The following is a 15,203-nucleotide window of genomic DNA, read 5'->3' on the forward strand; positions in this document are numbered from 1 at the left end:
TCAATGCATGGAAATGTGGCTATTCAACATAGTCTTACTTTGTGGGGGAGTTACACAACCTTTAAAGGACTGCTCATGTTCTCATTGTCTCTATGGGGATGCTGGGGACAGTTGCCATCTGCACTGTAATATGGGCTGAAAATCCTCACCAAGATGATACTTCCATTGCCCTGAACAATACTTTTAGGGATATTCATACATACAGACCCCACAGAGATTTTAGGCACTGCTGAAGCTTCCCACCATCACAGGAGGATTGTGAGGACAGCCACACTGGTAGCCGTAGCATCTGTTCTTCTGCTCCTTACTGCCAGGCAGGGAAGAAAATCATTATTCTTTTTAACCCACAGGAGTTTTTAATTTCATTTCAAAAACCCCATTTTAGTTAGTTATTTACCTGGTACCCATGTTGAACCATTACTGAAGTGGGCAAGCTACAGCACTTTGGCTTGAGATGAGAGCCTGGCTTTGACACTAGAAATGAAGATGAGCCAAGGAAGACTCCAGCCAAAATAAATATTCTGGTATTACCTCCTGGCTGTCACAGTGACCTAATGCACTGAGTAATTTCGTGGCTTTTCATTTTCAGATCTGTTCGGACATCTCTGGTGGCTGGCTGACATTTTGTTGGACTGACAAATCAGACTGGGTTTATTTTGAAGCCATTTCAGTACTGTCAAAGCAAACATTATATAGGCATATATAAGATTTTGTTTTGAGAATAACAGCAGGCTGTACCTGTAGAGCAATACAATACTTTTTTTAAGAAAAAAATGGGGTAAAATACCATGGCTGTTTACTCAGCAACCGTGAGCAGGGGAGATTTTATGCCTGTACTACCAAACACAGAGCAGAGTGACACTGCCTTGTGAACCTTGTAAACAGCGAGCTCACTCATGGGAAGCAATCTGGTCATGACAACCATGGGGTTAGCAGGGTAAACTGGTAATGTATACATATGGTTCATGTGCTTAGTTCACTATTCACATAATCTAACAACATAGCAAACATAGACCCATGCCACGTTGCTGTTGGTATCAATTTTGAGTCCTTACTTTGGGACTTGACCTCCCAGCTCTTCATTTTGAAGGTGAACATACCAGTAAACCATGGAGACATGCCCTAGCAGAGTTGTTTGTCTTCTTTTTTTTTAAAAAAAAAAAAAATTTATAATGACCTCAGGTACCTTGCCTGTGCTTTAGCTTCTAGGGCCAAGTTGGACACAGCTCTGCCTGTCGTCAGATTTCCTGGCTGGGCCCTGTGCACTTACTGAATATAGAGAAGGCAAGGTTTTCATAAACGGCTGAGGTCACCATAGCCTAGGCCTTATTTTGTAAGAAAACAAAAGGGGAAAAAAATATACAGAAGCTGTAGCGATAAAAATGTATCCCAATATACATGGCAGGAGAGCTCTTAAGTACAACCTCTCTGAAGGAGAGTGGGAAACAAATGAACTGATGACAGGGATTGATTTTAAAGGCCTTATAGCTCAGTGGAGTGTCTTTTCTCTTGTGAGATCTCAGTGTTCATATAAAAAAACAGTGATTATATGGTCTTTAAACACATATTGAATATATAGAGGCAAAAAGTCCATGAAGGATTTATTCCTAAACCTAGAAAAAAAAAATCTAATTTTTAAATACTGCAAAACTGATGCAAAATGAAAACTTCAAACACCAGTAGAAGAAATTGAACCATGAAGGCATGGCATTAATTTGCCTGGTTGTTACAGTGATTTCAGTCAAACCAACATGTGAATATTATTAATTACAGAGCAACACAGACGGTATGGATCTTTACAATGATGATATAATCCTATCTGTGGTTCACAGATTTTTGTCCGACGACCTATGTATTTGTCCTGGCAGGAATATATTCCCTGTACACTTTCTGAGCAGCAGCCATTAATCTCTAGCAATACCAACACTGATTTTCAACATTTCCTGATTAGGGGCCCAAAAGGAAATGAGAAGCAGTATTCATACATGTTTACCATTCAGTCTTCTATTGCATGTTTGGAAAAAAAACCCCACACTAATAAAAGTACATTTATGAAGACAGCATCCCACTACAAATCATTGGGTTTTTCAAGAAAAATAATTTCTTAGCCAGGTTCTGTGCCTATTTCCAGATGACAGTTTAATCTTGGGAGACAGTTTCCTATATTTCACACCAATTTAAATAGAAGCAACTTTTCCACTTGAGGCCTTTATTATAGCTGGTGTTTTACTGTGTTTCTCCAGTGCAGAAATGGCATTCATCCCCTGCAGCTCAGCCACCTATTCCTGTTGAGGTCCCTTGCACACATTAGGACTGAGGGAAATGTTTCCTGAGAGTCTGGTGCCGTGGAGGAGCAAAGCTCTGCTCCTCAGAGCTGGGCAGCTGTGGGGTGTAAATGAAATACATATTGAGGTATCAGCTGTACATTTCCTCTGTTGCAGGTCTGAGGATATGAATAGGCAATATGTGAAATGTGATGTCTTGGAGAACAGAATGGCTAATATACATGTTATATATACATTAATCACAAGCCACAATTCCTGAGAAGTCTTCAAGCTTCCAAATGATCTAATGTAACACTGGGTTTGGACAGACTTTTGAAGGGAAACACTTTGTAGCAGGTATTCAGAGGCATTTGCATATGCTATTTGCATAGCATCCCTCCTTCAAGGGGAGACCAAATGACTCCATTGTCAAAGAAGCCCTTTCCTTTAATCTGTATTTATTTAAAACTGCATTTAATGGTTAATTTGAGTGCTCATGCAAGGCATCAGAGTGATAGCTCCCCAGGAAGGATGTCCCCCCTTGCCTGGGGAGCAGCAGCCAATGCATCCCATGGCAATGTGTGCTCCCCCTGTATCTCTGGTCCTGGCTTGAAGCCAACACTCCCCATCATGTCCATTTTGATTTGGTCTCTCTGATGAGGTTGTTAGTGAAAACATCATTCCAGGATTAAGACTGCCAACCTGGGGTTAGTAGGTTAATTGCATTTGTGGCACTGATTGGCACAGTAGGTTAATTGCATTTGTGCCACTGTGAAACTGCAGATTGCACTGGTGGCTTCATCAGCTGCAGGAGAGATTGTTGTAGGGAAGATACAGGGGCTGGTTGCTGATGGTTGAAACAAGGTAATTGTGGGGGAAGGAGCTCTCTCATCCAACAGAGCCAGGAGGAGCTCACCTTCAGGTGGGCTGCCAGACTTTCTTCTTCACCTGGGTGTATCACGAAAGGGTTAGCAGAGGTGGATGAGGGCTGTGTGTTTTGTTCTCCCTGGTAAGGTCGTTATGAAACACTGAGATACCAGTGGCTGTACATCTTGCCACAAGGGAAATCCTCTTTCTTAACAAACTGAAATAGCAGGTACCCACATGGGTATAGGTGAACTACTACCTATTGCATTCTAACATTTTTAAAGGTATTTTGCTATTTTAGTGTCTGTCTATCAGAAAACTAAGCTTTGTAAATGTAAAGAGGAAAAGGAAAATTGCTTACTGTTTCCAATTTTCTACTTTCTACTGTCTTTCCTTTTTGTATAGCTACATATTTTATTAATACACTCTATTCTATAATCATTCTGTTCTGTTCTCTTTCCCAAGGTCTATCTATCCCTCTTTCTTCAGCTTTCCTTCCCTTCTTTATTTCTCTAGTTGTGACCTTTTTCCCTATTCTCCCTTTTTGTCACTTCCTCGTCCTCATACTGCAGATGCATTGACTGACCCATTTTCCTGAGAATTCTGGACCTAAAACTCTAGAAGATCTGCTGTAAATCAAGTCCCAGCAGCTAATTCTTTAGGCAAGCCTTTCATTTAACCTTTGTCATGAATTTATCAAGCTGTGTTTTAAGATTAGGTGGAATTGTTTACCTTCAATACTCCTATTGGAAAATAGTTCCAGAACTGAAAAGCTTTAACATTTAGCAAATTTATTTCTTTTAATTTCTAGTGCAATTGTAATTATGCCTAGTGAAACCTTTATGAAATTGTGTTATACACCAATCATGCTTTGAAAATCCTACCTCTCTCTCTGCTGTGTAATGCCATGCCTGATATGTTTGTAGACAGCAGTCTCACACTCTCTGAGCCTTTGTTTTGCTGTTCTAGCCATGCCACATCCTTTTAGTTTCCTCCAGCAAAACAGACTTTCCACATCTTCCATCACCGCTTGATCAGCACCAGTTACACCCTGGATTCATCTTTCTTAACCTCTGTAGCTGGAACTGTGCATGGTGCAGTAGGAGAGAGCTCACTGGTGCCTTGTACACTGTGTTTAATATTTCTGTTTCTCTACTGATGTGGCTTTACTTGGCCTTCCCATCATTTGTCAGTCTGATTGATATAAGCCAGAGTTTGACTCTATAGCTGTAGTTATGATGTTTTTCTCTCTCTTTTTCCTCTTGCTGCAATGTGTAAACTTTCATGTAATGCCTTGAACTGCTTTTGTTTTGAACTTGACTTTCCTGAGATGTCGAAACAACTTTATGATAGCCACGTAGGTATTGCTTAGTTAAAAACACTGTACAAACTCCTATATTTTTTCTTCAGTGCCTTTCTTGATACTCTTGCATTAATATTATTAAATATTGAGCTGCCTGAAAGCTCAAGCTAGGAATATGGGATAGATAGATAGATAGATAGATAGATAGATAGATAGATAGATAGATAGAAACCAGATGTGTTTCTTTTAGGTAATAGTAAAGTCAGAAGAGAAAGTTGGGACAAGATGCCTTGGCACCAGAGGAAAAAGTACGTAACAGAGTGAAGAGAAGTTTTCAAATGGTCATTATCAATATCTCACAGTTTGAGAAGCTGAAGAAGAGCCACTGTGGAAAGAATAGGTAAAGCCAGAGAGAAGTGCATGTAGAATAGCTTTGCATAAGTGTTTATAACTGTGAAGTCTTGTTAATTGGATTGAAAAAGTTTAGGATTTTCTGAGTATATTATACAGATGAAATTCAAATTCCCTGAGAGAAAAACCTTGGCATGTGCAGAGCTACAGGGAAAAAGAGAAGATAGGGTTAATGTGAGGAGGGAGAGGTGACTTAAAGAGAATGGAATGAGAGGAAAGAGGTTGGGCAACAGAAGAAAAAGAGTATAAGGAAAGGGGGAATACAACAGTGATAAATGGAGCCAAGCTAGAGACATAGAAAAGGCAAGACAACGAAGAGAAAGATGGAATCCACACTGTAGCAAAATGAGAGCTTAAAAATATGCCTAAAAATGTCTGGCGTAAGAGTATCAGTACAATGAGTTAAAAATTCTCTCCCCTCTCACTGACCCCTTGTTTGTTTGTTTGTGTTTTGCTGGTGAAACAGGCTTTTGCAGGACAAAAAATAAATTAAGTTAGGACAGACATCAGACCACAAATGCTCTATTCTATTTTCAATGAATAATTTATAACCAGAGATTAATTTTGCCCAGAATAGAATTTTTTTTTTTCTGTAGCTTGCAATCATTGCTGTGCAAAGTGCAGGAGATATCATGGGAGCTAAGAAGGGCCTGTCTAGCAAGTCCCAGAATCATGAATTTTAAAATAGAACCCTGCTGTTTTATGAGAGAGGGAAAAAGAAAAAAAAGATAGTATACTGAAATATAGTTAAATTGTGCTGTTCAGGCAATTTCCTCCTCCCTCTGAAATTAAGGGCAGACGTACTAGCAACCATAGTGATGATAGCCATTTCTTTGGTAATAAAACTGCTTTAAAATTGTATGTTTTTCAAAGTAATTATCCTCAAAAAAATGTCACTGTCACTGGACAGCTGTAGGCTAAAAACCTTTCACAAAGACATTTTAACATCCTTCTCTGTTAATGCCTGAGCTGTACTTAACAGAGCTACACGTGTCTTGTTATCTAGGCCTGGAGAGTCAGAAGAGAGAAGAATAATTGTCAGGTATCTCTGATCTATTGAACATCTCATCTAGAATGGAGGGAAGAGTATGAGCAGCTTGGGGGTTTTTTCCAAAATTCTTGGTCTTCTATCTAAAACAGAACAGTAAGGGCTGCCCCAGATCAACTTTTAGGTTTTGGTCTTGTTCCCATTGGGATCAGTGTCTTTAATTGATCCTCCTTTGCAATCTTTTAAAAATAATTTTAATCAACTGATGTCACTTGACTCCTCATTTTTTTTTTTGTTTTACTTAATAGAAATTGTATACTCAGAGCAATAATAATGAGAAAGCTTGTATCTTTTATCATTTTCTTGAGAGAAGGCTCACTCCATGGGAGAGGACATGGCCAACCCTTTTGCAATAAATGCTAGATGCACGGACTCTCTGGCTTTAAAATATCTGGGATTCTTGGGAGAGCTTGCAATGAGCATATGTCTTGTGTGTCATAATGCTGTCCAGTACTCTGAGTCACCAGTTGTTAATTTAACAATGCAGTTGTAGCTGAGTCTGTTTTTATTAACTTTGCTGCTCCAGTTGTATATTTATTAAGTTTGCGTCTCCTGTTCTCCAGCTGAGGATCAGATAAGCTCTTGAGAGCAAAACGGATTATTTTCCATCCAAAATAAGCTTTAATAAAAGCAAATGTGAGTCTTTATATAATAGTTGTGAGAACATGGCTATCTGAGAAAGTGTCTTGTTTCTAGGGTTAAAGGCTCCACCTATTGGTTGACTAAAACGAGAAAATGTAACATTTTTTGCATAGAAAACTGCTGGCCCTACTGAACATCCTGTGTCTTGCCACATCTTCATGAAATTGCTGCCTTCAGTGTAGAATTTGTCATGACGTTCAAAATAAAATGAGTTCAGAGACTTATTTCTGAGGGCTGTGCACATGCAGCACCCAAAATGATGCACTGCTGAGACACTATGAAGGGAAGTCCTTTCCTAAGACAGGAATGGTTTGGATTTTGCAAGTGAAGTCTTCCTTACCCTGGAAATGATTGTTTTTCTTTTCAAAAAAATTAGCATCAATTCTTCCATGCCAGCAAAATGAGTGGAAATGACTAACCCAAGTACAGTTGCATGGTAACTTTGAGGCATTTGTCACCTTCGAGTTTAAACAAGTCAGAAACAGAAGTATTGATGCGGTCAGCTTCATAATGAAATTCTGTTTCCCTGGTGTTGGCTCAGGCAGTCTCAGCAGTTCAAGCAAAATGGCATTTTGAAAAGTGTCGGGGTCATTCCTGGGAATGCAATGGGAGAATGGAGAGGGGAGAGGATGTCCAAGTGGAGCTTGGGGAGGGCAAGGGGAAGGACAGACATTGGGGAGGATCAGGGGGATTTCAGAGACAGTGGGAGTCTGTGAGGGCATCGTGGGCATGGCTGGGACCTCTCACTCTGTGCCTTTCATTGCCTGCCCTCTCTAAGTTACTTCACTCTGAGTTCACGCCACATCCCTCATTTCCTCTGACAACTCCTCTGTTCAAATAATTGGCTACGCTGGTAAGTGCTTGCTGTAATGCAGTCCTACTGTTCTTGCCCATTCATCAGTCATCAGTAACTTGAATGCACATCCATGTAGCACAGAGCACTGAAAACCAGCTTGTTGAAGCCAACAAAATGCTTGGACAAGAGAAAGTTGTATATACAGTTTATTACACATGTATACACACTTACGTCTGTTGGTATCCCGCTCTTGAGTTATGCACAGAGGAGGCAGAAGGATTTCCTCTGAACTTCACCATCCTGACGGCTACTGCCCCACTGGCACCAGCTTGTCTCTCACTCCATCCCGCTTCATGCATGCTCATTCCTGACAGAAGACAGCTAGATCACTGCGGAAAAAAATACCTGGGCAAGTTTCTTCCTCTTGGAGAAGGTGTACTTATGCCAGCAGCTTCAAGTGCCTCCCAGAAGTTCAGGTCCGAGCACCTAATTTCAGATGCTTCAGTTCCTTATACAGTCAATGAAGCACTTTCAAAGAGCAATTTAGACAACCAGACTTACCTGGCTAATGAAGATACTTTTTGGTTTCCAATGGATTTCAACAAATTGATGATAACGTAGAAGTACATAAACATGAAGGAAATAATAAAAGAATATAATGAATGGGGGAAAATGAATAGGAGAACTATATTGATATCAGAGTGCCATTATTTTTTGTAGTATTCATAATACTAGTATCTGAATCTTATATATAGTTATGAATTAAATCTCACAGTATTCCTGGAAAGTATTATTTCCTGTATGGAATGGAAATTGGAGCATGATGAGGTTAAATTTTATGTGTGAAGCACAAGAAAGAGGTCCATGAACAGAACAGGGATCTCTCGAGTCTTGGTCCAGACTGGTTAAGGTGCAGATGATAACACAAGAAAGAGGAAAATAAATGTTTTTTCTGTTACTACCTTTTCATTAATAATCTTTTTTTCTTCTTAAAGAGGTGCTATCTGATCACAAAATAAGTTGTGGTTACAAAAGGAACACGGCAACTTACTACATGACTCCAGCAATATAAAAACACCTCAATGTGTGGGAAATGTGCTGCAATTTTAACGTCTTCCCATACTGCTGTAGCAACTCATGATTGGCCATTCACTTGGGATATGGAAAGCTGCAGATCATTTCCTTAGCATGAATAAACCAGAATAGGAATTTAGTAATTTGGGTTTCATGTCTGATTTGGAGTACCTGAACCAGAGAGCTCTCCTCTGCCTTTGAAAGCATTGTGGTGACTAGTGCTGGTCAGAGAAAAGACCTAAAATTGCTTTGTTAATTACCTCATTTGTTAGGATGCACACTGCATCATGCAGCTGCATACCAGCCCTGAACTGTGAATACAGTCATTCGTGCGCTGTTGTTAATGATTCTTCCTGCTCAGGTGTCCAAAAAGGTGTTTTAACAGAATTTCCTTCCTCTCCTTGCTGGCTAGTTGGATCAATCTGTGGTGTCTGCCTGCTGCCGGGCTTCAGATCATGTGCAAAATGGTATTATATGGTTAATGTTGGCTGAGATGTAAACTTACGACTGGATACGGCAAATCCAAACCAGCAGGTTTAGCCGTTGTGATGCATTGCTGAAGCATACAGAGCATATCCCAACATGCAGATCCGTGCGCATAACTGACAGCGGCCCCTCACATTGGTCTCTGTGCTGACTGGATCATGACACTGTAATTCTATATGCCACAATAACTGCCCCACAGTTTGATAATATTGAGCAAAGCACTCTTTCAGTGTGAAAAGACAAGACAGGATATCCCAGACCCTAATAATTCTGAAAACATCAAGCAGTGTGGAGTTAATACTTCTCGGGGCCTTGCCATGGGAATTTTCTGGCTGTGGCCCAGACTACAGATAATTAATTATGTCAGTGAAAGGCTCTGGTGGCCTGTTTTCTTCAGAAAAAAGTGACATCATCCATGGAGCTCTCTGGCAATAAAGCAGAACAAAGCTGTGTGGGCAGGAAATAACAGACAGATGTCTTCTAGTGCTCATTTGATCTGTTTTGAAGCTTGCTGTAAGAAGTAATACATTGCTTAGTGCTGCTTCTCCTCAGTTCTGCAATCTTTAGCATGGACTTTTTTAAACATGAGGCCAAATTAATCTCTGATGTAATTCTTCTGGAGCCACTTCAGAGAGTTTTGTGCAGTGGATGAGCTGGTCTATCATGTGCCTCTCCTCCAGTATTGATTTTAGAAGGACTTTCTGTGTTATCACTGTAAGATAACGCACAACAAAATGAAATACACTGTATAGCTCCAAAGGCTTCATACAAGGCCAGAAAGTTCTGTACAGTGTGGAGAAGACAGGATAATTCTGTTTCATATCCTCAGAGTCCTGAGGGATCACTTGGATTTCCAGATCTATTTCACTAAACTTTTGTACAAAAAACACTGACGGTCACTTTTCATCCCTGAAGTCATCTCTTTACCTCCAAGGTAAATAACGTATATAGACCCGAGTCTGGAAATGTTAAAAGAAATTCATGCAAGTGAACTCCACAGTTCCAAGTATTAGGAAATGAAGCTAAGGTGAAAGGTAAGAAAAAAGCTTTGCTGTACATAGTCTTCCTTGAAAGAAAAACTATGTGTACATGTCATTAGCCAGCATTTTGCAGGGCTAGCATCACTGAGTGAGTGATATAAACAAGGCTATTTCAGATATCTAGTATAGGAGATAAAAATATTTCTTGAGTTTTTATCAAAAAAGAGTTTTGTATGATGCAATATGCAGTAGAGCATCTAACTTCCCAGCTTCAAAGCGTGCTCTGTACACTGAGTACATCTGACCTGGAAAACAAATTGCTACCCAGTCCTTGTAACAGAATGTAGGGACGGTTTGAGGAGTCAGTGTCACAACAAAAGTGTCATTTCAGTAGGCAAGAGTAATTTTTCTTACTTTCTCTATTCATATTCATAGTATCATGACACAAAATGAAGAAAGTTCACTTTAATTTTAATTATTTGAATTTCTGCCTAAGGCAAGAAAAGAAGGCAAGTTATTGAGTTTAAACAAGGATTAGTGGATTAGCCTTAATTAAGTTTTGCAGATACAGGTTTTTGAGTACACCTGCCTGAAGATACTTTCTTCATTAAAGTAAACTAAGCAAACACATAGTATTCACTTTCAGAAGTCTCTAATGGGAATTTTCAGAAATAAGACTATTACTGCCCTGGCAGTGACACAGCACGAGCTGGTCCTGGATAGCACAGAAAGCAGTGTGAGAACATGCTCCTGATCTCCTTCAGAAGGACGCCTTGAGTGTGATGTTTGTTAGCTCTAGGTGAAACATTTGTAGAGTCTACTGGAATTAGGAAATCAGCCACTGGTAAGACCACAACATTACATGAAGAACCTGTGACCTTATCTAGTTTCTAAAGCAGTACAGAGCAGCTGTTGCACTATAAATAACCTGAACTGTGTGCAATGCAAGTAACAACACCACAAGTAGAAGTAAAGGTTCTCGTCTGTGGTTTGTTAGTTATTTCTTGTCATTAATCACTGGCGAGAAAAATATGACTTCATAAACATTGAACCTCTATTACTCAGTGCTTTCACTTGTGCAGGTATAACAAAGTGTCATGATAGCTAGAAAAGAGTCAAAAGCTGGAAATATCAGATCTTCCAAATATTACATAAGTGTATTCCTTGTAAATACTATTCCTGCTCCTGAATTTTCAAAACTTCCTTCAATTAGTTGAGAGGATTGTCATCATGTTACTGAAATATTTAGATTTCTCTGAAGTAGTTAGATGTATTTTAGATGGCTCCAAACATGGAGCTATGAAGGAAATTGTTACTGGTAACTGATTTTGAGAGGCACAATGTTCATTTTGCAGGAAGGCTACTTACAAACAAAATTCAGGAGAAGAGTTTAGGAGATGTACTGGCAAAAGATCTTGAGTTGGATTTTACTGTCAGCTGACAGTGATTACTTTGACTCCATTCAGCACATCTTGAATACAACTGAATTTTTTTTCCGATTTACTAGATGCCTTACATGAAATGAGTTTGATCAGCTCGGTCCCATTTCCCAGGTGACAGATGGCCTGTGGCAAAAATTCCCTGTTTAGTGGGTGCTGAGTTTTGTTAGCAGTCTCATGGGAGAGGCCAAAGACTGTGGGAATGGGGAGAGAAGGCTGTAGTAAATTGGCAGGGCAGGGCACGAGGAGGAAGCACGTCCCAACGCTGGGCTTGTGTAACAGTCTTTCCATTGACCAAGAATTTGGTTGCTAGGCTGCCGGTCCCCTTTTACAAGCAGCAGAGTCATGCTATTGTTTCCTAAATGGTTCCAATTTTATGCAGGGACCTTTTACATCCTTTCTATATCACTGAAATATTTTACTAGGCACGTAGTAAAGCGAGGTTTGGAACTCAGACCCCTGCTCTGCTCAAGCAGAGCAAGAGAAGGACCTTCTCTTTTATTCTGCCAAAAAGTGAGTGTTTCAGGGTAGCCCTGCAAAGAGTGGCCTCACGTCATCCTTCCAGCTGAGCGGCTAGCATGCACGCCTGAGGGGAGGGGAGCACTGTCTTGTATTTCCCAGGTAGAAACACAGAACCCACATCTTAACTAAGTGCACTTATCAGTGGGTAGTAGAGAGAAGGGAATGGAAAGTGGGCAAAGCTGTGTGGGACAGCTGTGCTCCACAGTACTTCAGCCCCTCCATGGATGTACTCAAGATTTTAGGTCATCAGCCTTTGGATTTTGGCACCTCCAGTGAGCATAAAAAAAAGGCTTAGATACAGTTCGACCTTGCAGTTCCTCTATCAGCAAGGACAGCTAAAGGAGTTAACTGAGTAGTGTCCAGTTCTGGTCCTCACAATTCAACAAAGATGCATGTGGAGAAGGTCCAAAGGAAGGCCATGAAGATGATCAAAGGGCTGGAGAACCTGCCCTATGAGGAAAGACTGAAGGAGTTAGGTCTTTTCTCCCTGAAGAAGAGAAGGCTCAGGGGGGACCTCATCACAGTATTGCAGTACTTAATGGGTGGCTACAAAGAAGATGGAGGCTCTCTCCACAAGGAGCCACACAGAGAAAACAAGGGGCAACAGCTACAGGTTCATAAGAAAGAAATTTTTTACAGTGAGAACAATCAATCACTGAAACAACCTCCCCATGGGTGTGGTAGAGTCACCATCACTGTAAGTTTTCAAGATGCAATTGGACACGGTGCTAGATGATCTCATCTAGGCTTCTTTTACCATGAAAGGTTAGATCAGATGATCTTTTGAGGTGTCTTCCAACCTGGGCTGTTCTATGGTTCTATGATTTTGATGGACAGGGAGTCTCTAAGCAGGCTTTGCACCTGGAGAAAATGAGTGTAGAAAAACACCTCTCAACATATCTGATCTTCTGTGTTTCTTGCCTTGAGAGTATTACTAAGAGGTAGAAGTGGCCTCTTCATTAATCTGCCTTCACTGCTCCTCCTGTTTAGAGAATCAGGTATTTGGGGGCACTTTATTAACAGAAAAGTCTGATTATTTTCAAGAACCCAGAATTTGAACAGTATAGATAGAAAGTTAGCTTGGAGTTTTCTGTAGGACAGTTTAAATAAAAGTAAATGTAAGTATTTTCTGAATTCCTTATCTTGACTTTAAAGAAATTCTCTGACAACTTGGAGTCCTCTAGACTTACGCAAGTAAGTTTCATTGTGTTACAAGCTGTTGCAATATGTGGTCTTCTCATGCTTGAATACTTTCTCTCATCAGAGCACCAACAAAACAAAAGTAAGGACTTGAGAGATGGCTTTCCTGTGCCAAACACCATGTTCCTTCTACCAAAACAGCTAACAACTTTCCTCTGGGATTTATACAGAAGTTTACTTCCAATTTGAAATGTCTTCCTTGTGTTTGTCTCCTAGCTTATGATTTACGCTAAACAGCACTGGGTTTTGAGACAAGAAAGGCATCTAGAGTAGATATCCATAAATAGAAACAGCTTGCCAGTATGGTTCCCTCTTCTTAGCTAGGACCCCCCACTTTGAGCCTCTTGTACCTTTTCCAGGTATGCGTCTTGAAGTAGTTCAAGTGTTCCTCTACAGGATTATTCTGACTTGTTTTCTGAAAATGGTCTGTATCCTGCGGTTTAATACAGTGATAGTTGTTCACTATGCATTGAAAGAAAGCATCTCTATGTAAGCTCTATTGTAGTTGTTTCAGTGGAAAATTAGTCATTTGGAGGAAACATGAAATCATGAGTTACACAGGCCTGCTGTTTCAGCTCCTTTCCTCTATATTATCCTGAGGAGTTTCAGGGAGACTTAACTGGATTTTGCAAATCCTGAGGCTGATGGGAGGTAAGGATGTTGCATGGGCCCCTCTCTGACCTAGGCTAGCTGCACTTCAGATTCTTCCTATGCTGGGGGTTGTTGCTGACTGAATAAAAGCAAATTTCTCTCGAGTTTATTATTAGCATGAGGCCCCTTTTTTGGCCCAATGCTTCCTAGCAACATGAGTGTCTGTTTGTTAGTTTGCTTTTCACAAACTGTTATCATAAGTCCATTGAAACAGAGTACTTGGTGAGTGTCAATACACTTGAAAAGATAATGACAGGAGCAATGGCGAAGCCCAGAAAAGGCAGAAAACACCTTGCCATGCTAACGTGATCCAGGTCCTGAGTGCCTGCAGAACATGAGGTGCCCAAGAAGGGGTACATGAGCGGGGAGCTGCCTGCGCCCTGGGCATGGTGGCACCCAGCCTGTCCCTGGCCTGGGTGCCCTCCCCTTGGGCTACAGTGAAGGGTTTTCAGAGCTGACAGCCCTGCCCTGTCCCCTGGAGCTAAGTGCATCATCACTTACTTTTAAAGATGAAGAAATGAATAGGGGTTTCCTTCAAAGCTCTGAACTGACCTTGGGCACCCTCTTTCTTGCTTGGGGTGCTGGTTCCTCCACTCAGCATCACCCACTCCCATGGCACCCACTGCTCTGGCTCTCGGGGGACCCAAACCTGCAGCTTCCAGAAACCTTTCTTAGCTGGCAAGTTATAAGCTGTTTTAGGGACTCTCATTCCCTCCTGCTATGGTTGCTCCATTTTAATCATCAATGATTAAAGACCAATGAGGCTGGAAGAAAAGTATGCACAGCAGTGCACAACTGAACAGGGGCTGGGGCGCTTGCTGCAAAGAGCAGCATTTGGTCCCTCTGTCAGCTATTACTGTATTAAATAACCATTGCAGGCACTGGAGTCCAGCTCTTTGCTCTCCTAAGTCATAGGGTTAAATCACCAAGCCCACATTGTCTCTGTTTGCTCTGATTGGACCTGTCAATGTTTGATTATGCCGTCTGGGGCCTGACAGCTTCAACAGGAGGGAATGAATTCATCCTTCTCCCCTCCCAAATAGCCTAGGATCCAAGGTGTGCCTGTCCCTGAGGAATGGGGTATGGGGGACCTGAAGCTTTCTGTGCTCAGGACCAAAACAAAATGAGGTTTCGGCATGCTTGGTTGTGGCCCTTGGTGCATGGGGTAGAAGGGGGCTGCCCCCTCATCCCGCTGTTTTCGGTGCTTGCTTTGCACAGTGCTTTCCCTGAGCGCGCCTGTGGCATGGGGCCCCTTCTGCGAGGCACACAGCGGGAAACTGAATTTGTTCATTGGGGCAGGATGCAGAGACGGCCTGAAAACTGTCTCTTCATAAAAGGGCCTAAGACAACACATCATAAAATCTGGATATTTATAAATCTCCCTGAACTCCCATGCTATCCTATTAGACTTTTTAAGGGCTTTTTCTTTAATATAGAAGCATTGGCCTCATAGTAATGAAGATACTAAGATAACTGTTATTTTTACAGGGATATAAAAAATTATATATTCTCGAACCTGT

At 41.0% G+C, this 15,203-nt stretch overlaps 1 protein-coding gene across 4 annotated transcripts in view; it reads left to right on the forward strand.

Moving 5' to 3' along the window:
- FILIP1 (filamin A interacting protein 1) overlaps nucleotides 1–15,203 on the forward strand; it is a 111,659-nt gene that overhangs the window by 47,195 nt on the left and 49,261 nt on the right. The gene's annotated exons all lie outside the window — the stretch shown is intronic.

Source organism: Strix aluco, chromosome 3, assembly GCF_031877795.1.
Source record: "Strix aluco isolate bStrAlu1 chromosome 3, bStrAlu1.hap1, whole genome shotgun sequence".
In the NCBI taxonomy this organism is placed as follows: domain Eukaryota; kingdom Metazoa; phylum Chordata; class Aves; order Strigiformes; family Strigidae; genus Strix; species Strix aluco.